Here is a 25,267-nt window from a genome sequence, read left to right as displayed (position 1 = left end):
CCAAGAGTACTTTAAGACGAGATAGCTGCATCTTGAGATGGATGGGGGTGCAGATTTATTACTCCAACACCAATCAATAAGGACAACTCAATGGTTTGGCAAAGGGAGTCCGTTTAATGACAAGCACAAAAAACGGAGAGTCATGGCAATCAGCAGTGATGCGATAGTCCGTCTCGCTTCAACTCCAATGAACTTCATAAAAAACACATCATTTATACTACAAATTTGACATAAGTGACGTGTAACACTCAAAAGTTAATAAGCATTTCTATTGGTTCGGAAAAGGTAACTTTAATATAGGTGCTAGATCTGTATATGTATATGAGTGAAGGGATTGGGTAAAACACTGTCAGGTGGGCGTCTAACCCCTTGCTTCAAAATGACCACTGTAGACGTCACCAAAAGTACGATGTCCCATTGGTTCTACTACTACACGACCCTAGATTATTTGGGCCATTGTGATTGGGTTGGCACCAACCCCATGCATACATTTCCACTTTACTTAGCAGCACGCAGAATGGTCAACCAGGTGCAGGGTGTCCCCTCAGCTAACCGGCCTTCCTCCAACTAAGGTTACAATCAATCATCACTTCAACAACAATGTGTCAATTATATTACTGTGGTTGGCCTCAAAACTGCATCTTCTGTCTGGGAAAGTTCCGATATCCCTTTCCGGGGCGGATGCCAAGCGTAGATGTGAACTCGTGCTTCTCCTCGCTCGGATGGTCACGTGATGCAGACACCGTGAATTTGCCTAGTTTCTCTCGATTTGTGCATTTAATTCTTATTTGGCTTGCCACCTGCCTATGCTTCCTTATCTTGAGCTTTCAGAGACAGGATATTCTGTTCTTAAGTTTCAATTAGATGTAGCTACTGTTTGTTCCTTCTGTTGGTATGACCTTGGCTCTTTTGGCATGATTGCATCTGCTGATTTTCGATTCAGCTGTCTCTTTTCACTTTGCTAGAATATTAATCTTGTCTTGAACCTGAGTTGATTCTGCTTTTCGTGTGGAATGGCACTTATAATAATGTGCTTTGTTTTGCAGTAGATTATGTACAATGGCGCTTGTCGCGCTATTCTTCTACTTAGCATATCAAGCCGTACTGTTTTCTTAGCTTTCTTGCGGTTTAAAGCATATGTACAGGCATTAGCTGGTTGAATATCTTCATTCTGCTTACAGCTTAACTCTCTTACTCTTTGATAGCTTTCTATTACTTTAAGATCACAATCTCATTTCTCATGGCGTTTCATCTCCTTGTGTCATTCTTGGTTCGTCATTTGTTCTATCTGTGAGTTTGTCCGGGCTCTCGTGACGTCAACATTCGTCTTCCATTAAGACCTTTTTGGTTTCTTCCGGGACGGTATTTAGGCAATCTTCATTTCGTCTCATTGGTTGGTAGGGTTTTCTCAATGGATACCTTACTGTCCATGGTTGTCTGGTTATTGGTACTTCAATAGGTGTTGCTCTTCTGATGGGTACTGGGCAGAGTCCTACTGTGGCTATCTGCTGGTTTATTCGCTCATCATACATCACATATTTTGGTGTGAATGTTCCTGGTACTTCAAAATGGGCGATGGGAGTGCAGGCTTTATTTGGGACCTATGCAAGTGTTGTAGGTTAACCTATAGAGGAATCATGTACATATGCATTGTATTCATCATTGTTTTACTGTCACTGACGATTCAAACTGCATTTGTTACTGGTGCACAAAGTGTTCCGATTACAGTGCACCCACCTAATGATGTACGCATGAAACCCACAAAGGCATCCAAACCTTACATAATCATTCCTGTCCCTAGAAGGTCTGACAGAGGAGTGAGTGAACTTGAAATGGATGTGATTAGCAATGACAGACACACACATTTGGTACAAGTTGAAAAGCCTGAGACAGGGTCGGCAGAAAAAAAATAATGAAAGACACACACACGCAAACAATGAGTGCACATATACCAGGTCTAGTGTCAATAACTGCAAAACCACAATCCAGGTAATGGGAGAAGGTTGGACAACCAACGATGAGAAGTTCTACTATAAGTGAAGTCAAAGGACACATGGAAAAAGCTGAACTTTTAAAGAGACAAAGGAGTTGGAAAATAAACCAACGGAGACAGCATTGATAAGCATCCCTGATCCAGCACTGAAAGGGGCAAGTGCAAGCCCAGCAAAACTATCACTTGCAGAGATGATAGCAGAATCAATATGGCTGTTTATAGTCAGAGTCAGGAAAAGACAAGAGGACAACGAAAGAATTACCAGATTTTCTCCTACTCAAATGGTACAGATGAAAATGCTTGGACCATGGATGGAGGTACCTGAGAATCCTCCAGTGAAAAGAAGCTACATGAATGCTATTAAGGATGTGATGATAGGAAACTACATCAAAACCTTAAGGATCAGAAAAAGCACACAAGAAGACAATAACGAACTAAACAACTACCTGGACAGCACCGCACACTTGGGAAATAACATCTGGTACCAAAATATGAAAGAAGTGGGAAGATGAATTTCCAAGGAAGAATGCTTTGTTTGTGCACTCGTACCTTACAGCATGGGAAAGTCAAAGATCTTTGTAGCTGTTGAAATAGATGTGCAAACGGCGAACTGTCTATCACACGTAGCAATGTGCAAGACCAGCGGCCATTTCATGGGAAAATATGCTTTGCTGAAATGGGCAACTGAAGCAAAGGATCCAGATGAAGACGATTATGTCCAGGACATAAAGACAAGAAACAATGGAAAAACAAAGAACATTGTGATCAGATATGAGAAGCCTGGAGTTAAAGGAACAAAGATCAGAAGAGAGACAAACCAAAAACTGAATGTTCAAGGAAAAACTACAGGAGAAGCTCAGAGTTGGAAGAAAGAGGCCAAATGCAAATCTGGGGAACAGTGCTTTCACCGGACAGATTGGAGAAAGGAGTAGTGATTTGCAGAGCATAGAGGGTCATAGGTCATTACCAAGGTACCATTGACATAGTACAAAATGGATACAAGCCATTGTGGCCAATACTTGTTAAATTATTGACATGGGTTAAGGACAGAGGAGGGCCCTTGCAAATAGTGCCATTGGAGAGTCCAAAATTCTGCTTCAGGAATAATGGTACAAGGAAAATGGGAGAGAATCAGAACTGTGGATGAGTTTTTGACGCTCCAGGAATGGTACATGGTATTGCAGTTATCATGGATCATTATTGGGCATGTGGATCCAAAGCATATATCAGTTTGCCAAAAATTGGAGAGGTATATGCACACTGGTGAATGTCCATGTTCCAGCATTGGTGATTCCAAAAAGTGACCTGAATATTGACAATTTCCCGAAATCAGATGCTTACCTGAGGAAAAAGAGATCTGTGGAACTGGTGAGCCAAATGAAGAGAGAGAATTACTTTTCTGCCAAATCAGAAGAAGCTTTTCATGCTGTCCTGTATGAACACAGGCTGTTCAGCTTGACCTCATCAGTGTTCACGACAATTCTGATGCCAAGAGTTCAGGTTGGAGCAAATACTAAATGGTTGCAGATAACCAGATGGGAGATACCGCAAACCATCAACATGACAATAAAAGGATTCAATGCAATCAAGGAAGAGTTGAGGGTGATTCGATTAATGACTCTCCAGAACAGATATGTTCTTGATATGATCACAGCTATGGATGGAGTGTTTGTGCAAAAATCTGAGAATCATGTTGCACATTAATATTTTGTCATGATGCCGAATATTGAACTTTAACAGAGGCCACAGGTATGCTGACGAAACTCCAGAATCAGATGATTGGTGAAACTGACGAAGTGGAAGACGACAGTTGGTTTGGATCACTATTTTCATGGATTACACAGTGGATGGCAGACACATACAAATTCCTGGGAGCCCTGCTAGTGATGATATTGCTTGGATTCTGTTTATAAGATAATAATCTCTCAGTGCCAGAAAACTGCGAAAAAGGACATAGGGATGAAGATCATGATTGATGTCGAGTCGGACTGGACCCAAGGACCTGACTGATGAAGAAATAAGAGACTTTGTGAAAGCCAGCATTTATGCACCAGAAGGAACAAAGTTTCGATATCCAAGGAAATGAAGAAGTTATGTGGGAAAATGGATTTATTGTAGTTCAAGTGGACAATGTCAACTAATGACTGGAAACAAAGATAAGCACGTAAGAACAGCAGGATGCTTGAAGAGAGTCATAAAGATATGGACCCCAAAGTTATATTTCTTCAAACCTCTATGTGTGGATCCAGAGGATGAAGTAAAAGTGGATCCAGAGGATGAAGTAAAGGTGGATACCAAGGAAGAAGTGAAAGTGGTCGATGAATCGCCCAGAGGGGAGAGTGTAGAGGAGGTGACAAGCTCGATTCACACTCTTACTGCCCATTTTGAAGTACCAGCAACATTCACATAGAAATATGAAACGTATGATGAGCAAATAAAGCAGCAGAGAGCTGCAGTTGGGCTCTGTCCAGTCCCTATCAGAAGACCAGCACCTGTTGATGTACCGACATCTAAGAAAAGCTGGACAATAAGGTACCCATTTAGGAAATCATATCGTCACATGAGACAAAATGACAATTGTCAGAATGCAATCCCTGAAGAAGCTAAAAAGATACTGAGGAAGACTAATGGTGACGTCATAAGAACCCGGACTGACTCACATATAGAAGATATGATGAACTGTGAATGATAAAAAGAGACGAAAAACCATGGATAAGTGACATCCTGAGTCTAAAGTGAAATAATTGATGTCAAGATGTCAGAAATAATGCCACATGTGTGATGAAGATATTCAGTTAGTTTAAACGTGTATATATGCAAGGAACTGCAAGAAGCAAGAAATCGTGAGGCTTGCTTATGCTTAGTAGTAAGATAGATTGCGGCAAGCGCCACCTATAAATATCTACCTCAAAAGGAGCACTTTACATAAGTATACTTCCACTATGCACAAGAGCAGAATCAACCAAAGGTTACTAAATGTCTCAAGAGGAGAAATTTACAGCAAACAAATCGAGAATTAAAGACAGTGAGAAACTCAGCCAAAGGTAAATTGTGTCAGGAAGCCAAGGTCGTATCGGCTGGAGCTTCGGTATTGTCGGTATTGGAGCAGGCCTGTCGCATGCTCCAAAGGCAATACCGGCTCTCCGTTCTCACCAAGAAGAGAGCCCTTATCCAAGCCCGCATCTCTGTGGCACCTAACAATTTAGCCGAACTCTTTAAAATCTGCAAGGAGCTGGCCAACCCTGCTGCAGTCTCTACCACTCCTGTCCCCTCCCAGGCCCTCTGCACGGCACTGGCCTCTCACTTCATTTCAAAAACTCAGGACATCCTGTCCTCACTCTCCTCCTATAACCTCCCCCCCTCTATTCCCTGCCCTTCTTCTGGCTCTTCTGCAGTCACCCCTCCTCTCTCCTTCTCTTCCTTTCCCCTTTTCTCTGCAGACAAGGTTTCAAGACAAGTCCGATCTATAAAAGTCTCGTCAAAACAGGTCCACCCCTGCTCCTCCAAAACTATCAAGGACCACATTGACTCCTTGGCTCCTGCCCTTGCTGACTTCTGCAATCACTCCTTCGCCTCTGGAGTCTTCCCATCCCCTCTCAAGCACTCCCTTGTGCACCCCCTTCTTAAGAAACCCTCTTCCGACACTTCCTGCCCAGCTAACTATCGCCCAATCTCTATCACTCCCTTCCTGGGCAAGCTCCTGGAGAAACTGGCCATCTCCCAGCTTAATCTCCATGCTGAATGTGTTGGTAGTCTTCATGACCATCAGTCTGGCTTCAGAGCTGCCAGAAGCACGGAAACTGCTCTCCTGAACATCCGTGAGGACCTGCTCTCGAACCTTGACTCTAACATTCCATGTGTTCTCATTTTGCTTGATCTCTCTTCTGCCTTTGATACTGTCAACCATACCATCCTGCTCAACCGTCTCCGTGATAACCTCGGTATCACTGGTCAGGCTCTGGCGTGGCTGACCTCTTTCCTCTCAAATCGACCCTCCCAGGTCCAACTGGGGTCTTTCCTCTCTGACATCTTCTTCTCTACCTGTGGTGTCCCCAGGGATCTAACCTCTCTCCCTGGCTGTTCAACCAGTATCTGGCACTTCTCGCCCACCACATCGCCGCTCTCTGCCCCTACTTTCAGTGCTATGCGGATGATACCCAGCTCATTTTCAGGCTACCCTCGGCCTCCTATTCTCCTTCCCTCATCTCTGACTGTCTTTCTGCTATCCAGGAATGGTGTGCCGCCAACGACCTCTGCCTTAATGCCAGTAAGACTGAGATTCTACTCATCGGCACTCCCACTCCCTCCTTCCCTGCTGCTCTCTGGCCGGCCTCTCTGGGCCCTCTTCCTGCTCCTACCTGCAAGACAAAAAACCTTGGGGTCATCTTCGACTCCACACTCTCCTTCTCTCCTCACATATCCGACTTATCTAAGAAGTCACACTACCAGCTACACCTCCTCAGAGGTATCCTTCCTTTCCTCTCCTTCCCCCAGAAGCTCACTGTCTCTAGAGCCCTGGTTCTCTCTAATCTGGACTACTGTAACAGCCTCTATCTTAATATGCCCGCCTCTACTCTCCGCCCTTTGCAACTCATCCAGAACAGGACTGCAAGACTTGTCCTTGGCTTCAAGCCCAGGGACCATATCTCTCCAGGACTGAAATCACTACACTGGCTCCCAGTGACTGCGAGGATCAAGTTCAAAACCCTCTGCATTGTCCACAAGGCCGTCTGGGGCCTTGGGCCAAAATACCTTCAACTCTCTCTTCCTAAATATCTTCCTTCTCGAGCTCTTCGCTCATCCGCCTCCAACTCCCTCAGGGTCAGCCGCTTCTCCAAACAACGAGTTGGGGGCAGATCTCTTTCCACTGCAGGGGCCTCCCTCTGGAACAGCCTTCCTACCTCCCTGAAACTTGAGGAGAACCACCTCCGGTTCCGGAAGCACCTCAAAACCTTCCTCTTTGCCTCCGCTTTCTCTCCCCCTCTCCCCTGCTAATACTAGTGAAACTGCACTGAATCTGTAATTGGGCCATTCACCATTCTCGGCCCAGCCACTCTCCCCTGCACTGCCTCCACAGCAACCCCTGCACTACGGGACTGTGTCTGTATCTATACAGCCCCCCTTCCCAGCACTTGTCTGCACTTACCTCGCACTTGCCACCAGCTGGCCCTTGTTATTTATCCTGTATGCTGTATGCTAATAACCCTGTACTGCACTTTCCCCTCTCCCTTTCCCCCATGCACTTTTCCCTTCCCCTCTACCCTTGCACTTGCGCGATCTGAATGACACCTGGCCTAGTAAGATCGTTGTCTGTCTCCCCTTGTTCCCCCCCTGCCTCGTCGCGCCTTGAAATACTTGTGTATAGGCGCGTTACAAATGCCTTATGATATCATATCATATCATCATAAATAGACCAACAGTGGATACAATTAATGAAAAGAAGAACAGAGTATCCTGTTCAGAAAGGTCAAGATAAGCCACAGATGGCAGACGACTGGCAGAATTAAATCAAATACACAAAATTGCATGAAGAATAAGACGATTTCACGGTTTTGGAATCACGTGACCGAGCAAGCAGAAGGGATGAGACTTTCACACCTACGCATGGGCTGTTGCCATGCCCAGATGTCTTAAACTTTTCCAGACCAAGAAGCAGACTCGAGGCCAAACACAAAGAGATAATTGACACATGACCATTGAAGTCATGATTGATTGTAGCAATAATTGGAAGGAAACTGTGTGTAGCAGACAAACTCCCTGCACCTGGCAAGCTATTCTGCACGCTGCTAAGCAAGTGGAAAAGTATGAGTGGGGTCGATGCCAACCCAATCATAGTGCACCAAGTAATCTAGGGTCCTAAGGTTAGTAGAACCAATGAGACGTTGTAATTTTAATGACGTCTACAGTAGCCATTTTGAAGGAAGGGCTTAGATGCCCCACCTGACAGTGTTTATCCAATCCCCACTCCCTGTTACCATACACAGATATAGTGCCTATATTAAAGTTACCTTCCTAGAACCAATAGAGTTACATGGTAAAGTTTTAAGAGTTACACGTTAGTGATGACGAGTTTTTGTTATAAATACTATGTTCTTTCTGAAATTATTTGGAGTTGAAGCAAGAAGGAAGATCGAGCGATTGCTGATATTCATGAACTCCCTGTTTTTTGTACTTGTCATTAAACGGACTCCCTTTGGCAAACTATTGAGTTGTCTTTATTGATTTGACACAAGAGTATTAATCTGCATCCCAATCCATCTCAAAAGTGCTGCTGCTCATTTTAAAGTGCTGTTGGGTTGGGAAACTCCCAGTCCCATGGGCCGGCTGGGGTCCTACTGTACAGCAGAGTTTTCAAACAAATGAAAATGCTGATATTAGATGAGGTAAGCATGGTTTCCAATCTAATGTTAGCCTTCGTTCACCTCAGATTACAAGAGGTCCTGAAAACAGATTATGAAGAACTCTTTGGAGGAAAACACATTATAGTTTTGGGAGATCTTCTTCAATTAACACCGGTTAAAGGTGAACCTATTTTTACATTCTTAGGGCACAAACTATGCCGTAAAATTCTTGCCAGCATAGGAAATGTCAACCTTTGGCAACATTTCCAATACAAAGAATTAACTGAAAACATGTGTCACTCTGCAGACCTCACATTTTAAACAATATTAGAGTTGGTGTACTATCTCAAAAAGCACAATCTACATTAAAAACTTGCCACATCTATGCACTCTATGGCCATAGGTCATGTGCTACTGATGTCATGCAAAAATGAGCACACACAAATGTAAACTGTATGTCCTTGATGCCAACTCTTGCATGCTGTTCAAAATTTAATGAAACAATGTTAAAAAAAGAAATGCAACCAATACTTCAAATTTGCTCCACAAACAAACTCTACATACATGGTATGACACTACCCATATGTCAACAAGCCACAACAAGGTTAAATACCTTAGAGGGCTCTATCTCTAACACAGCTGGTTTGGAGAAAATATTAAAATTATCTTTAAACTGTAGAGAAATGCTTAAATGTAACCTTGACGTGGACCAATGACTAGTAAATGGAGCACTTGGTACAGTTGTTGGCATTCAAACATACCCACGTGACAACAACATTCAGTTTGTCAATATTCTCTTTGGCAAAGTATCAGAAGTTAAAAGGATAGGACGCTCAACAGCCCGCTTCCTTCTTTTCAAAGACATGTATGTACGCAGCAAACAGTTTTCTCTTACTCTAGCATACACAGTCACCATTCAAAAATCACAAGGTCTTTCCCTAGATAAAGCATTGATAGATATTGGTAGCACAGTGTTTAAAGAAGGCATGAGCTATGTAGCACTATCACGCTTACGCACATTTGACGGACTATTTCTAATCAACTTTGATGCAAGTAAAGTAAATGCTGATATTCCTTGCATTCTAGAATACAATAGACTGCATTTACTCTGCGCCCCCCATTTAAAAACCTATCATGCTCCTCAAAAAGCAAAACTTGGTAAAAGAAAATTACGTCAGACTGAAATTACTGCACAAACAATGTCAACTACCTCTTCAAAGAAACAAATCGCACTCCGAACAAATGACTTGGACACAGAACTGTCAGGTCCATTCAAATTTTCAAACACAACTGGTGTAAATTGCTATGCAAATGTAGCAATTCATATTCTATTCCAATTGCCACCAATTATTGACAACATTTACTTACACGGCACAGACCAATTGTGTTTGCAAATGTTAGTCCTTCACAGAAATGCAACCAACAATCCTGACAACACTTACAGTGTTTCTGGAATAAGGCAGGAATTGGACTACTGTGCTGGAATGGGCAAATTCACTATAAACACACAAGAAGATCCACAAGAATGTCTAAAGTACTTACTACAAGTACTAGAAAACAAAAACATACCTATAAATTAAATCTTCCAGATTTCATACATGTGGAAACATACATGCACTCTTTGCAGCCTTGTCGCACAAGAAGAAATTCCTAATGAACGCTTTGTGTATGTATCCATACCTAACTTTGAATCCATTCCATTTCAGCAACTTGTACAAAATGCAAACCACGGCAGATTATGTACTACCTGCAATTCAGATAAATGCTCCACCTTACAAATACAGACATTTAGTAAATACGTAGTAGTAATGCTTTTATGTTACAATGCAGATGGTACCAAAAACAATTGCAAGCTGATGTCACCAATGACATGTGTGATCTTAGCAGTTAGTCCTAGCAGTGCACGGTGGTGGAGCGAGTTATGGTTGCTTAGCTTACCATAACTTGCGAATTTCAGCGGTTTTTCGGTTTTACTTGTAACCATAACGTCCCTTTAACAAAGTTTTTTTTACTGAATTTTATAGGTTTTTAGTAGCGTAACTTAACCATAATGTCATATTAACAACGTTTTTTTTGCACTGAATATATATATCCATAGAAAGAGCACTTTTTGGGCGGCCTATAACTTTGCTCCCCCTGGACGAATCCTCACCAAACTTTGCAAAAAAAAGTATATGGCCCACTCTGAATTTCTTTGCAAAGTTTGGTGAGGTTTGGTCCAGGGGGGGCAAATTTATAGGGGGGGGTCCCAAAATGTCTTTTTTTCCCATAGACATAATGGGAAAAAACGTTGCTCACAGCCCAAACCGCTGGACGGATTTTCACTAAATTTGTGGCAGGAGCGGCAGCTTGGTCCCGAAAGCAAGCTTTTTTAAATGACCAAAACATAAGGTAAAAAAATTAGTGATATCTATGTCCGGTCCACGGACTCACTTCCCTGTTCGGTCCGCGGACTGGCCTTTGATTGGCTGTGCTGTCCATTGCAGACTTTTGCATAGTCTGCAGACACTGGGACACGTCTGCTGATTGGTGGGTGAGAAAACGTGAAATGCGTCTGTTTTCTTGAAATGCCCGCCATCTTGGATCCACTGACTTTTTTGGGGTCTGCAAAAAGCGCGGCAAAAAACTTTTTTTTAAAAAGCAGCATTGTCAAACTCGAAAAGCAATCTCTGGGGAGGTGGGGGGGATGAGGATTTGATTGGATATAGCCATAAAAAGCCAAAAACGGGTTGTTTCACCCTCCCTAAGGTCTGAGAACACTCTGGATGCCCTGGGACTGTCCTGTGGTGTTCGCGGACACTTCAGATGTCCTAGGACATCTGTACCTATTTCTGCATTACAGGGTAGGGGAAAAGCAGTTTTTGGATGGCTTATAACTTTTGCGCCACTCAATGAAACTGCACGCAATTTTGCATTTTTATTATAGAACTAATCCTGAATGGTTTTGCAAAATGTTTTGGGATTCTGTCAAGAGGGGGCAAAATTAGAGAGGGGGGCCCAAAATATTGTAATATTGCATATAAATGTGGTGTCATTTGACGAATCTGCACAACATTTGGCAAAACGGTTTTGGATCTAGATATAAATGGTTTTCTAAAGTTTGGTGGGATTTTCTCAAGAGGGGTCCGAATTAGAGGGGGGGTCTCAACATTTTTTGATGGCTTATAACTTTGTTGCTATTTGACAAATGTGGACAAAAGTTTTGAGAAAGATTATAGACCAACCCTTCAATGTTTGGGTAAAGACTGAATGGATTTTGTCAAGTGTGTGCTAAGTTATTTGACTATTGTAGTAGTTCAGGCGAAGGTGTAATGCACGCGAGGGATAAAGCGCACAACCACCTAGAGCGGATGAGTTACACAGACCAGGTCAGTGCGTAGAACAGATAAGCATGTAAAATGGATGAGTACCGAATGCATACAGAATGCGAGGAGCGGACGGATGTGCGGAGCGGGATGGATGAGCTGAGCAGAAGAATGTGTAGAGTGGAGGACTGCATAGAACAGACTAGTGGGTAGGGCTGGCAAATATCTAGAACATATGAATGCATACGAGCGAATGACTGCATATGAAAAAAGTGGAACGTAGAGGGGACGAGTGAGTAGAGGGGACGAGTGCGTAGAGGGGACGAGTGCGTAGAGGGGACGAGGGTGAAGATGGGACAAGTGCGTAGAGGGGATGAGTGCGTAGAGGGGATGAGTGCATAGAGGAGTTGAGTGCGTAGAGAAGATGGGTGCGGACCATATAACCATCATATCACACAACCACGCTTATTCTCTTCTTTACAGCACCACTCAGACACCATTTGGTATAACTGTTCTCATACCAACATCCGCTGCACACTCCACATCATCCTAAATAAGCACTGCTGGTTACACACCCCCCAGCCAGGCGTTCTCCTCAGGCCTAACGCAGCCACATCCGGTCTGGATAAATCCTGCCAGAATGAACACATACCCCAGATCTCTCAACCACCACACCTACCGCTAAGAAGCAGCTATTACACGAATACTGCACCAGCTGCACACATACCGGTGCTCACACGCACCTTAACTCTCTCTACTCTCTCTACTAACCTGAACTTCGGTTCCCATGGGCGTTCAACCTACCAGCACATTCAGACCATACCAATGGTATATAAAGCGCTATACAAATGCAAAATAACAATAACAATAACAACATTCATTCTGACACTTTTTTAAAAATAAAACATGGGCGGATTTCGAGCAAACTCGTGAGGAGCATTGGCAAGGACATTAAAGCATGGTTTTGCAAATGTGCCTGTGTTTTATTTTTTGATAAGTGTAGTAATGTAGGTACAAAAAATATTATATACCTTTGGTGACTGAGGTATAGCCTGTGGCCGTGGGCAGTAGCCAGATTGTCTGGGTCATGGCATAAGGTTATGACACGGACAATCTGGCTACTGGCCATGACCGCTAGGGGCGAAAAATTGTGTTAAAGTGGCTATGTCTACCTGGGACCGACTATGTGGTAAAGATATTCAAAGGTAGGATAGGTTTGAAAGGGAAAAAACTGCTTGTGGTAATATGTTCATAGGGTTTTGTGGGCTGCCATGGCAAGGGAAGAGGGGCTGTGTATGGAGCCCCGCCTTCTCTTTCCATGTTGGCTGTCTTGGAAAAGGATTTTCCTTCCGTCTTACAATGTCCTGCTATAGGAAGAAAAATCTATGTTTTAGCACCCTGGGTTCCCGCTTTGGGAACGGACGATAATGGTCCGTAGCCCTTCTCATTTATTTATTTATTTATTTATTTATTTATTTATTTATTTATTTATTGCGCACCAATGCCCGCAGACATCAGGCTGTGTGGTTACAGTATTTGTTGAGGAAGATGTGGTGGAGGTAGACAGTTTACTACTTGCTGAGAAAGGAATAACATTTCTGAGAGCATTGCAGCCGTTGGATTTGGTGTGGCGGCGCATGGAGGTGGTCCCGTAGGAGTACTGTCCAGGTAGTCTGCGACTGAGTACAAAATTGCACTCAGTGCATTTCACTTTGGTAGCTTTAGCCTTTGGTACACTCCCAACAGTAGCAAAGAACTGATACACCCATGATTCGATATTGATGCTAGAAGTAGGCACTTTCTCTACCTCATCTTCTTGGTCCTCTTCATTGTCTTTGAAAGTAGTGTGCTTTTTTTGTTGTGAAGGTCCTCCAGCTGGTGGTGGTGGTGGCTCTTGGGGATGAAGGATGGCAATAAGGTGACACTTGGTAAATTGGACACAAATATTGTTATATTTGTAAGTATGATATTAGTAAGTTGTAGGAAAATAGCAAGCACTGGTAAAAATCCATGAAATTCACTGAAAAAAAAGTTTTTAAAGGGACGTTATGGTTAAGTTGGACTAATTAAAACCTATGAAAATCAATGAAAAAACTTTGTTAAAGGGACGTTATGGTTAAGTTGCACTAATTAAAACCTATAAAATTCAATGAAACAACTTTGTTAGAGGGACGTTTTGGTAAAGTTGCACTAATAAAAACCCATGAAACTCAGTAAAAATCAATGATATTTGTGATGTCATCTTTGATGTCTTGGGTGTTAGTCTTAGCAGTGCTCGGGGTGGCGCGAGTCATGGTTGCTTAGCTTACCATATCTGGCGAATTTCAGGGGTTTTTCGATTTTACTTGTAACCATAACGTCCTTTTAACAACATTTTTTTACTGGATTTCATAGGTTTTTATTAGTGCAACTTTACCATAACGTCCCTTTAACAAAGTTTTTTTCATTGAACATATATATATATATATATATATATATATATATATATATATATATATATATATATATATATATATATATATATATATATATATATATATATATATATAATATCTGTGGAAAATGCCCTTTGCTATCAGCTTAAGTGCTCTGCTTACTGTCACTAAACAAAAATAACTTCCCAGGAATTGTGATGTCATTGATGAAATGTGTAGGTTCATCTGTTATGTCATGTGTGCTGAGATGAGCACTGAATGGTGGTGGCTTGAGTCATGGTTGCATATTTTGCCATAACTGGTAAATGTCTATCTTTTTAGATTTAAAGCTGCAGTCATAATGTTCCTATGACAAACGTGTCTCTACTGAATTCCAAAGGCTTTTGTTAGAGTGACTTAAGCGTAATGTCCCCATAACAACTTTTTTCACTGAATTTCACAGGATTTCTTTTTGGGCAACTTAACTATAACGTCCCTTCAACATCGTTTAGTTCTCTGAATTTCAATAGTTTTTTTACTCTAAATATGTTTCATGATGTTGCAGCATTGCCTATGAGTTATCAAAAAATCATCTTTTCACATATCTGAAAGAACTACAACATTCCTTTAATAAACATATTTTTTGCAGTTCATTTTTTTTTTAAAGTATTTTATTGGTTTTTTCAAGAAAGTGAGAAACATTACAATCTTACAAGTGTGGTAATAAAAAAACGATACAACAAAAAAAAAGTAAGGTGAGAACAACCAAAACAACAGCAGTCTACGTGTAGCGTTAATTATGAGATGTTTGGTGGCAAGTAAAAATTATAGTTCCGATGTTACAGGAAGCGAGGGGAACAGATTCGGGTAATTCCATCTCTGTATCAGTATGAAAAATCGGGTGTTGTAGGATGCTACAGTCCCTCAGGGAGGCTTATAGTTTGCCTTGAAGCGCATGTCACTCAGGAGGGCTTTCCAGGAGTCCAGGGTCCCACTTGTGGCTTCTCCGCTGGTTGTGATCCCGTCTTGCCAGGCCCTGGTTTCAGCAGTCGTCCATCTCGCCAGTTCGCTCAGCCACCGAGCATGGCTGGGGCCCGCTGGAGTCTTCCAGGCCATCGCTATTGTTCTCTTGACCAAAATGCATGAGATGTCCATTAGTTTCACCAAATGTTTAAATTTGCCCGGTCTAGGATATATACCTAGTAGGCACTCACCGGGCGTCCAGTCGTATCTTACCATTCCAGCTTCTGCGCAGGATTGTTTGGCTTTGAACCAGAGTGATTTCACTTTGATGCAGGACCAGAACATGTGGATCATATCTGCCTTGTCATTTCCGCACCATGGGCACGTCGGGGGTATTTTCGGGTTGAATGTGGCAATCCTGTGGGGAGTCATATATGTCCGGTAAAGGACATTCAGCTGTATTTGTCCGAATCTGGAATTCCGGGACACTTTCTTGGGGTAAATCAGTGCTCTCTCCCATTCCTTGTCAGTAAGTGGTGATTCAAGATCTGCCTCCCATTTTGCCTTCAGTGCCTGACCTTTGGGGTTAGGCTTGTCTATGAGTCTGTTGTAAAGTCTGGAAACTGGTCTCCATCCATCTGAGAGGTCGTGCATTTCCTGTAGCAGTGGGTCTGGGGTGGGCTCTTCCGGCCAACTGTTCCACTGCTTCTTAGCGATCTGTTTGATCCTGTGGTACCAGAGGAACTGGCCCTTGGATAGTCCTTCAATGTTCTGTAACGACTCGAAGTCCCTGAATTCCCCATCTGTGAACATGTCTCCCCATGTATATATGCCTGCTTCCTCCCATCTCCTGGGCGTGGGAAGTTCCGCCTCCGACTTGCAGACATCCACCATTATGGGGTTATCCGGTGAGTACGGATGTTTCACTTGCCTTATGTGACAGGCCCTGGCCCATATCTGCCTGCCCAGTTTGACAATCAGCGGAGCTTTGGGAGGTAGCCGAGGGGGAAACCATAGAGTTTCTTTGGGTATTAAGTTTGTGGAAGATTGCCTGAGTAGTTCCAGTTCGGCCGATGTGTCATCAGACAGCCACTTCGTAATGTGACTGAGCTGGGCCGCCAAGTAGTAAAGGTGAAGGTCTGGGAGTTTTATTCCACCTTCCTTATGTGGGAGAGACAGCGTGGCCAGTGTGAGCTTGTGTCTGCGCAGACCCCACAAGAAGTCCTTGATGATGGCCTCTAGTGTCTTGAAGAAAGGCGGGCGAACGTAGTGGCAAATATTGGCAAAGAAGTACAGAAATCGAGGAAGGATTATCATTTTGGCAATCGCCGCTCTACCCACCATTGACAGTGGTAGTTTGGACCAAAATTTGATTGAACGCCGAAGGCCGGTGACTGCTGCTATAGTGTTATGTTCGTGTGTGAGTAGCGGGGTGTGACCCACATTGATTCCCAGGTACCGGAACTTGTCAGGTTGCCACTGTATTCCGATAGGCGGGAGGTCGTCTACTGCAATGCCCCTCAGGCTAGCTAGGGGGAATGCAGTTGATTTGTGTCTGCTGAATCGTATCCCTGAGTACTTTGCATAATTGTCGAGAACTTCTAGCGTTGTGGGTGCGTTGAGCTCAGGGTTCCTCAAGTAGAGAAGTACATCATCCGCGTATAATGAGATTATATTGTAAACGTTGCCCACCTTAATGCCCGCATCAAAAAACTGTTGGCGAAAGTATATGGCTATTGGTTCTAGGCCCAATATATACAGCATGGGCGAGAGTGGGCACCCCTGTCTCGTGCCCCTTTGTATTGCCCAGGATCCCGAGACAATTCTGCCTGTTTTAACCCTTGCCATTGGCGAATTATAAAGTACCTGGATCCATCTGATGAAGCCCGCACCAAAGCCGAAGCCCCTCAAAACCTCCACAAGCCACTCCCAATAGATAGAGTCGAAGGCCTTGATGGCATCAAGTGACAGTATCGCCAGGTCCTCCTCTCGGTCGTGGGTTTCGGCCATGATGTGTTGTAGTCTCCTGAGGTTGGCCGTGGTATTGCGTCCTGGGACGAATCCATTTTGATCTTCGTGAATTATGGATCCTACCACTCTGGCGAGTCTGTTGGCTAATATGGAAGTGAGGATCTTACTGTCGTAATTCAGCATGGCCAAAGGTCGATAAGAATCACAATCGGTGGGTGACTTGTGCGGCTTGAGCATTGGAATAATTATGGTCTCTTTCATGGTGTTGGGCAGGATGCCATTTGTGTAGGCTTCTTGATAAACTTCATGCAGGATGGGGGTGAGTATGGGTTCGTAGGTCTTGTAGAATTCGGGCGGGAGACCATCACTGCCGGGGGCTTTGCCATTAGCGAGCGATCTGATGGCCGCTGTCACATCTTCGGATGTGATATCTGAGTCCAGTTCCTCCCTCTGCTCGCTGGAGATTTGAGGGAGGCCTATCTCCTCCAATGTTTCGATTAATTCTGCGGCGGGCACCTGGGACTCGTGGGCATACAATTTGGAGTAGAACTTAGCAAAAGTCTCGTTGATCTCCATCTGCGTCTTGTGTGTTACTCCTTTTTCGTCCTTTATCTCCGTTGGCAGGTGTTTAGGGTGTTCCCGCTTGCAGAGCCAGGCAAGCAATCTGCCGGGTTTGTCAGACTCGCTGTGGGATCTGGCGGTATGTGTTGCGAAGTCAAATTTCTCCAGTCTGACTCATGATTCCTGACATTTTATACGGGCTGTTTTAAGGATCTTCTCGGACTCTGGGGAAATGTCAGGGGCGGACTCTAGTCTTGCGATCTCTAATTCCTGGGCCTCGAGAGAGGACTGTAGTTGTCTGCGGGTTCCGCCCGCTCTTGAAATGATTTCTCCCCTGGTAACTACCTTCATGGCCTCCCACAGTGTGGACCAGGTAGCCACCGATCCCTTATTGATTTCGACATATTCCTCTAGCTTCTCAGCAAGGTCCTCTCTGAACTCCGGATCATCCAACGCTGCTGTAGGCATCCTCCACATGGGAATTGGAGGTTTGGGTCCACGCAGCTGCCAATGCATGGCGAGCGGGGAGTGGTCGGAGATCGATCTCCCCAAATATTCAGTGGATGTGGCCAGTGGAGATTGTTCCTTATCAACAAACAAGTAGTCGATCCTTGTGTGGACGCCATGTGGAGCTGAGTAGTGTGAGTAAATTCTGGCCTCTGGATGTTGCACTCTCCAGATGTCTACCAGGTTGAGCTGGTCGAGTGTTTCCGTCAAGGAGGTGGATGCGGGATTGCTTGGCTGAGGAGGAGGGCGCGATCTGTCCTTGCTTAAGTCCATGACGCAGTTGAAGTCTCCCCCCCACACGAAGGTCCTGCCTCGGTGTTGTGCCAGTCTAGCACTCAACGTGCTTAAGTGTGACGGGATTCCGTGCTGCGGAAAGTATGTGTTAATGAAGCACACTGGGGTTTGTTCTATGGTGCCCCACATTGATGTATATCTCCCTTCGTTGTCAGAATCCCAGCCTTCTAGCTGGAAAGGCACATTCGGGTTCACCCATATCAGTACGCCTCTCGCATATTTGGAGTAAGGAGACCCCCTTGTGGTCCCATCCCATCGATCTGTTAACTTAGACATGGAGTCCGCTGTAAGGTGGGTCTCTTGTAATAGTGCAATCGAGACCTTCTTCCTCCTGAGGTAGGACTGTACGCGGTTCCTTCTGAGGTATGAAGCCATTCCCCTCACATTCCATGTCATCACAACAAGTTGCGACGCCATCGGATCGGTGTTCTGAATTCGTCTTGGAGTTCTGGCCCGCTGGCCCGGTGGCACAACGAGCCACAGGTGGCGTTCTGCGGGCGGGGGGCCCCTGGTTCATGAAGTCTTGTGTCGTAACTTGCCACCATCTTGTACTTTACCAACATTGATGATTCGTAGACTGCAAAACCAACTAAACTAATGATATAACACAAACTGGTGCGCCCAGCGACTACAACACTGTCGCGGTGCTCAGGCGCTCTCGAGCCGTCTGAACCCATCCGGGAATCGGGCGCGAGCTGGGTCGGGCGGTGAACTGGCCCAATTGGATTTTCTGCTGGGGGTAGGGTTGGTGCGAGGCGGCAGGGCCGTGCGAGGGCCGCTTCCGTAAGTTAAACTGTTGTTTGGATTACCTGCTGGGGTCCGGTTACTGGTGGTGCGAGGAGACTCGGGACTTAATCTTCATTCCGAGGGGGATCCTTGCCATCGGCTAGGTTATTATCTTCTAGCCACATATTGGCCGCCTCCGGGTTTTCGAGAAATATCGCTCGCCCATTATGAACAACTCTCAGGCGCGCGGGGTACAGCAGCCTGTATTTAATGTCCAGTTGGCGAAGCTTCGCCTTGAACGGGACAAATGAGTTCCTTTCCCTCTGCACTTTCTGGGTGTAGTCGGGGTAAATAGTAATTTTTGAGTCCCCCCTTTCAATGGGACCTGCTTCCCTGGAGTGCCGTAGGATGGTTTCTCTATCTTGAAAATTCAATATTTTGGCTATTATTGGCCGTGGATGCGAGCCGGGGGGAGGACGTCTCTGGAGGGATCTATGTGCCCTTTCGACCGCAAAGCCTTGGGTTAGTTTTCCGGCCCCGATCTCTTGTAGCAGAAGGGTTTCGACATAGGATGTGGTGTTTAGGCCCTCTGTTCCCTCCGGGATACCCAGGATCCTGATGTTCCCCCGTCTGGCCCGTCCTTCGGCTTCCTCCACCCTTTCCTCCAGGAAGGTGACCCTCCTCTTTAGATCGGAGACTTCGGACTTCAGGGTTGTGGTGGCCCCGGACAGCTCCGTCGTGAAATTCTCGACGGTCGTTACCCTCTCCGTCAAGTTGCGGGCATCTTGGCGGATGAGTTGTATGTCCATTTTGAACTCATCAATCTTGGAGTCAATGTGGGTTCTCAGTGAGGCAATGGCATCTAATATCTGAGAGCGATTGTCGTTGACCTCCCCTTCGTTCGGATGAGTGTTTTCGGAGAGGCTAGGTCTGGACTGGGTGGAGGTCTTCGCCTTGGTCGAGACAAAGGAGTCCATGGTGGCGGCCCTGCTCTTGTTCTTGGTGGCCATCTTGAAGCCGCTGGACGTAGATCGCCGAACCTGCAGGGGCAAGTGCGTGCCCCGGGCAGCCGAGTCGGGGAGCCAAGTGCAGGCGGCCCAAGGGTGCGGTGGTGGTCAGGGGCCCACCCAAGGGTATTATGTAGGCTCACGCACCTTGAATTTCAGGGCCCCCGAGTGCTTCAGCTGGAATCAGATCGTTCGGGTGATGGCCGTGGGGCGGGGTGCTGCTTCTCAAAGGTGGCGAGTTTCTCTTTATGTGATGCCATCCACGTGGTTCTAGTTGTAGTCCGCGTTGCATAAATTGTGCCAGCCCAGGGGTAACGGGGTCAGGTGCCTGGGGGCCTGTGTCGATTCAGCGTCAGACAGGGGTCGCCCCCCCCGGCCTTGTTGCCAATCCCCAAAGCGCTCCGTCAGGGGACGCTGGTTCAGGGGCTGCGTGAAGCTGTGCCAGGCGCCATCTTGGATCAATGCGCGGCGGAGGGGAGGGTGGGATCCGGAGCCCACCGTTCCTCACGGGGGCTCCGAAAATTCCAACACTCGAGTAATTCCCAATGGGGAGCACTTCCCCCACCGATGCGTGCTTTTCCGCTGGCTGCAACCACTCTTGTACCGGAGAGAAAGGATCAGGAAGCGGCGTCTCGGCCGGAGCCCGGCAGATCAGCTTCTGCCCTCCATCGGCTCCAAGCCACGCCCCCTTTTGCAGTTCATACTAATGAGTGTCACTTTCTGCATCACATGCTGGGGATTCAAGATATGGCTAAATTGATTGTGCCATGATGTTTGCCCATGCCTCAGGCCCCACATAATTACCCACAATAGCCACTGGACCCAATCCCTGTGGCATTGGGTTCAGCCACGTTGTAGGCCCCAACTGACTCAAAGTACATTTGGGTCTGACCTGCAGCCAGATTCAGGGGGTGCTTTAACCCCATAGCCCGGCACAATTATATCACTATTTTGATATACATAAACACTGGCTGGATTAACACCAGATTTGTGAAAGCACACAGACAAGTCTGGACCTCTTCTCCTCCATACATCGGTTTGGGCTATAAGCGCAACGCAAATGTTCTTGAAGCTGTAGGTCCGAAGGATGCTTTTGAAAGATCTTGTGTACAGTTCAAAAAGCGTGCCACATCAGTGACAATTTGGACATGTTGGTTGAGGCCATGTTGAGGGGTGCCGGCTCCTACCTTTTGAACACATACTGCCGCGTGGAGTCAAGAAGGCCAGTTTAGAGCCCCCACCCAAGTATCCCATATTTTCACTTCAACCACACCCACCCTCGTACCCCACACTTTCTGTTCACTGTGCCACCCTTGTACCTCATGCCTTCACTTCACCCTCCCTACTGTTGCATTCCACGCATTATCTTTAATTGCCCCCTTGTACCTTACTGCTTGGCCTCACCCAACTCTCCTTGCAGTGCCTGCCTTTTTCTCACCCACATCCACCTTTGAAACCCCTGCCTTATTCTCATCCATACACTCACAGGTTCCATCAGATTTTTGGTACCACTGAGTTTGTAGTTTTATGCCCTGCAAGCCACGCAACCTTCATCCACATCCTGTCGCTAAGAAGAAGAAGAGTGCTGGTCCTCTGTTGCTTGATTGCAATATGAAAACGATTTCAGCAGCGGAAAGGCAAGCAAGTGATTATCCAGTCAGTTAGATATAAATAGGTACTACCCGGGCGATATGGCATGCCTACTAATGAAACATCTGGTCACTTTTGAACAGTATGAGCCGGGGTGCAAGGGAGAACTTTGATGGATCAGACAACAAGGTGGACCTTCCTCTCCTTCTGAGCACTAACATCTATATTATTTGTATCCTTTGAAGACACACCAGGGTTACCTTTAGCTGCCACACCATCCTCTCATCATCTTGCTGAAGCAGCTCATCCATCATTTTGCACAGACGTCTAAGGTGAAAGGTAAAAAAAAAGGAATATTAATGTACAGTACTGTAGACTATAGTTAACATACATTTCCATCAAGCAAATATGGGGAGCTTTGTATGCTTTGTATCAACTTTGGCCAAGCATTCAAGTACTGTATATTTTGACAATGGTTAGTTAGTTGGAAAGTAATGAATAGTGCATACAAAAATGAACAGCCTGTAGACAGTGATATACTCAAATCCAGCAAAGCCAGACAATGAGAATGAGGGAGAAGGAGATATGGGATCAATATGAGCATTTGGATGAAGAACAAAGCTGAATTGAGGGAGCCAATAGAAAGTTAAGGGGTCATTTAGAATCAGCAGAGGCCTTGTTCTTTGAAGCTACCAAGACACTAGGGTGCATGAGAGCAGATGTAACAGGGTTTACTAAGATCATAACACAGATTCCTCTGCAGCAAACTCATGAAATGACCTAGGACCTGGACCCTCTTGGCCTTTGACATCTGACTATAGGAAAATCAAGCTGAACAAGTCTTACTCGTCTTGATGTTTGATGATCGTCTTCCCTGGGTGCATTTTGCCTGGGATGTGGAAATACATGCCAGGCTGCATGATGAATTCATCTCTGCTTGCTGGATTTTCATGATGGGAAAATCAGTGCCACATGGCTCCTTGAGTTTGCCACTCATCTCCAATATGAATGGGTAATGAACTGCTGTATGCAGACGCACAGCCAGCGGCTATAGCTGGTGCAGTAGCTCACAAGTTGTAAGTATTGAATAACTGCAGGTTTCTCTCCAGAACTGGGACATTTAAATGTAGTAGGATGTAGGAAGCAGGATAGTGTGTCATGTACAACCATGAAACCATCATACCTAATCACAATTTACATTTTTCAGCCCAGGCAGACAGAAATCACCCATTTTAATAGGTTCAAACTCCTTCCAAGTAACAAACCCTATTGGCTGCATGTCATGGGGTGGGGGCAGACCTCGGACTTCCAAAAGAAATAGTTTATTTTTGAAGTCACTCTGCCTTCATAAATACATTATTTCTGTTGTAACAGAAATAATTTCTTTATGATCGCAGTTGCTTCAAAAAGAAACCATTTCTTTTTGTGTTGTTTTATTTTTAGGGATCCCATCCCAGGACATGTACTGCCGGGTGCCCCGCTACGCCAGTGTTGGGAGTGCGTGTCTGCATGTCTGTGTAGGTGAAGAGGGGCAGTATTTGTGGCTGGGAAGGGAGGGGGCAGGTGAGCCGATAAGTCTCAGCGCGTTTGTTTGTGTGTGTTCCAGTGTTTCTGTGGTGAGAGGTTGAGGGGAATGTTTATGGTGAGGTAGTGGAGCAAATGGAGGCTTGGGGGTCTCCGGTTTCTAGTAATTCCCACCAGTGCAGGAGATGGTTGGGCTTTCAGGATCTCCTTTCAGACAAAATGGGCACAAAAAAAAAAAATCACACTTGTTTGTGTGTGGAAATATTACATGGAACCGATAGTTTTAATTTATGTTACTGGATCACGATGCTTTAAAATACACTATCGGCCACATTTTCTAAAACAAATTCACGTTTAGGTACTGCTCAGTTCTAACAATAGACCCTGTATTTTTTGGGGTTCACACTGCCTGCCTCTATTTTTGGTGTTGACTATTAAGCGTCAGAAACTATTGCACTGAACGGATAAGGGGGAAATAGTAGGTCGGGAGAAACACACAGTTGCTGGGTGCTGTTTGAATATTTACACACCTGTTGACTGCCCGTGGTCATGCTAATCACTCTGGCCATCCTTCCCAACCACTACCTGTCCCTCCCCCTTCAAAGCTTCTCCCTGGTATCTCTTTGAGCAATCTCTACAAGTAGTAACATCAAACGTTGCTGCAGTTCTGAAGTAGCCCTACTTTGCAACTGTAAAGAAGCCCCTACTCTAATTGAAATGCCTTAACCAACTGTGCTTTCAGCCACTAGATGTACAAGTAATGCATGTGTCCTCACATCTCTTCCTTGCAATGAGAATTGTTAAAAACAATTATTAGTAAATGTTGTGGACAAATTGGGCGTGGCCCCCTTAAGAAGGAGGGAACTAGGTAGGGAGGGAGGGAGCTGGGGAGGGAAAGGGAAGGGGCAGGAACAAAGGGAAGCAAGTTAGGGAAAAAAAAAGGATTTGACGTGCCAGCCTGTGGTCCTGCGTTATAATTGAATGCACGTGGGAGTAGAGTGCAACAACTGTCGACGAGCCAAGGCCCACGCCCGCTGTCTTGTAGAGGAGGTGACGTGGATCAGGACATTCGTTGCTGCCCACGTGCAGTGAAATCATGCCGTAGCCAGAGGATGTAGCGGGCACAGGTGGAGAAGAGAACGACCAGAGGATGAGGTCGACGCTCTTGAAACAGCCAGCGGTGAAGAGGACTGCGTGGCTGCACAAAGCCAAATGGAGCAACTGTGAGGCGGACCCAAAGAGGCTGACAGAGACAACCGCCCGGACACATGGACAGCCAGAATCCACTCGACATCTGACGAAGAGAAGAAGCAGCCGATCCATACGAGGTGAGGATCAGAGACACGTTGGCAGCCGGAATCCACCCGACATCTGTCAGCAGCGGGGAGGTGAACCCGGCCATCCAGAGAAGACGCATCCATGGTAAGGAGCACGGTGGCTGGGGGAGAGTGCACATGCAGCAACGAGGCCTAGCACAGGAGGGGTGGCCCCACCATGCAGATTCAAAATAAACACGATTGTTCAACCAGGACCGGGCATGACCGATGGGCCACTTATTACAAGTGCTACGTGGTCGTCACTGCAGAAATGGCCACTGAAACGTGAGGAGCGCAACCAAAATGTTTACTGCCACAGTAATAAAGGCACAAGCCCACCTATGAAAACACGGCTCAGAACCAACCCCACACGTGGGTACACACAACAGTCAGTGCACCCAACCTGCAACCAAGGAGCACACGTGCAAGAGGCCACATACCACGCGCACCATGCGGCTGAGGGGGCAAACCATCTCCCGCAAGTCAGCCTCGCCTGACATGCCAAAGAACAACATGAGACGCCGCACTAGCCCATGTGAAGGCTATCCTGTGGTCCACAAACCAGAACCCTACGCTCCAAAAAGCACGAATGCAGCTCCCAAAAGTACAAATGGAGTGCCAACATGGTCAGTAGGCCTCAAACATCACTAGGAAAGCCCAGCTGAATGAGAAAGAGGACAAAGGAGTGACAGACCCCCAGAAAACACCTCAAATAATCACGCCAGGAGAAGGCAACCATGTCCCAAGCTGGAGCA

Source organism: Ambystoma mexicanum, chromosome 1p (assembly GCF_040938575.1).
Source record: "Ambystoma mexicanum isolate Mex_15411 chromosome 1p, UKY_AmexF1_1, whole genome shotgun sequence".
Classification (NCBI taxonomy): domain Eukaryota; kingdom Metazoa; phylum Chordata; class Amphibia; order Caudata; family Ambystomatidae; genus Ambystoma; species Ambystoma mexicanum.
Note: the sequence above shows the minus strand (reverse complement) of the source record.